Source organism: Argiope bruennichi, chromosome 1, assembly GCF_947563725.1.
Source record: "Argiope bruennichi chromosome 1, qqArgBrue1.1, whole genome shotgun sequence".
In the NCBI taxonomy this organism is placed as follows: domain Eukaryota; kingdom Metazoa; phylum Arthropoda; class Arachnida; order Araneae; family Araneidae; genus Argiope; species Argiope bruennichi.
This window is the reverse complement of record NC_079151.1, coordinates 72,929,320-72,931,402: the sequence shown is the minus strand read 5'-3', so window position 1 is coordinate 72,931,402 and position 2,083 is coordinate 72,929,320.

Below are 2,083 nucleotides of genomic sequence, written 5' to 3'. Positions count from 1 at the left end.
TAGCAGATATTTAAGAATTGTTATAGATGAAAAGGTTAATTTGACAGAATTTGATTATTATCTTGATTGACCTTATGACTGGTATTAACAATTTTAATTCATGTGCTAAACAAAAATTTTATTGATCTGTAATTTTCTAATTCTATCTTTCTGAGATGTGACTTCTCAATATATGAACAAAATGATTCAAACTGTAATGACAAGTTTTTAATAAATGAAATTTATTCATTGTTTGCTGATCAGCTTATTCGCTGTCAATATTAATTGTATTTAGTTACAGTTAAGTCTCTTTAGCATAATATAGTACTGATGCTTCTTTTAATAAAGTATTTTTAAATTTCAAATTGTTTTAGATATTTTAGATGAATTATTTTTGTACCCTTGCTTCTAACTATTCTTTGTATGCATAAATATAGCTAATATCTCATCATCTAACATTGCACTTAGTCAGTACCAATTTCCCTTTTATATGCTTCTAGAAAAATATATTGTTAATTTCAACATTAAAGTGATGAGTGTATTTTATATTCATGGCATGCAAAACGAATTAACAAACAGCAATAATAATTTATCAAGTTGCATTTCCTAAATTACTTAATGTCTTAAAGTTTTTTTTTTACTAGGTTCACAAAAAGTTTGACAAAATAAAAAAAAATTTAAAAAGATTAAATTCATTATTGTATTACTAAAAATATCAAAAAGCAGAAATTTTATATTTTTAGCTTTCAACAATAAAAGAGAAACGTATAATTAAATATTTGATAAAGCAATGAAAATGGTTAAAACTTCTTTTCAAAAAAAGGAAAACATTGTTGCAAATTATACATAAAAACGTTTTTAAACATTAGTTAGCATTAAAAGGGGGGGGAATTGAACAATTAAATTGGTGTCATTGAAAGGATAAATTTTTAAAAAATAGGGTGAAAATTACTTTTCTGTAGTAAAGTTTTTTCAAAAGTTATCTCAAAATAGAATTCAACAAAATTTATTATTAAAATTACACCAAAGTGAACATTCCCACTCTCTCAATTATATCTGTGCCAAATTTGATAAATTCGAGGCTATGTTTTGCCCTTTAGAATTCTAGCAGATGCACACTTTTATTATTAATACAGATAGTTTACTGCATAGTTAACTGTTTCTCTCCAACTATCAATGTCTTTAAATGGAATAATGACAGAAATCCGCATATACATGAATATCCTAAACAACTAGTTCTTTCACAATTTATATGTAAACCCTTGAATAATCAAATTAATTGACTTATCTCATAATTCTAACTTTTCAAGCATTTTTGTTCTTAATTTGTAAAACATATTTTGTGTTAAAGTAGTGCCGCTTTCTCCGAACTACACTAGGGGTATTTTAAACCAAGCATTGTAACTTTTGAGTTCCCATCCATTTTCCCTATTTCCAAAGGAACCAGCAATGAATTTAGCGTGTATCAGAATTGAATATATAGGATCCACCGTGAGAGCAATTGTCCTAAGTCAAGGTGCTGTGTAATTTTTAAAAAATCTATACTTATTAAACTTTCAAATCAAACTTTTTTTATCGAATTTTATTTTATTTTCATATAATTAATTTTAAAAGTTGTAACTTTTAACAAACTAAGATAGTGAAACGCTTAATTACAAATTACTTTCTAAAAAGATATTTCCAATATATCGAATTTAAAAATAATAGACAGTTGAATCTTAAAAGTAATCTTAAATAAAATAGTAAAGAACAATCTAAATAATCTTACCACAATCTAAATAATGTTTAATAACTAGTACTGATTCTCGTAGTACTATCTGGTACTCCGGGAATAAATGTTATATCTTTTAGATACAAAATGCTATATGTTTAAATATAATTTCATGTCCACTATTGTCTAACATTAAATATGTGTTGTTTTAGTGTCTTATTTAAATTCTCTTGATTGTGTGTATGAATCTTTCTAATAAATATAGTCTCATAACACCATAGCGCTAATAAAAATGTAAATAACTCTACAATAACTTCACTTTTTTATTCATCTTACTAACTATACAGATATTAAACAATCCTTCTTCTTTAGCTATTAGCTATCTCAGAAAAA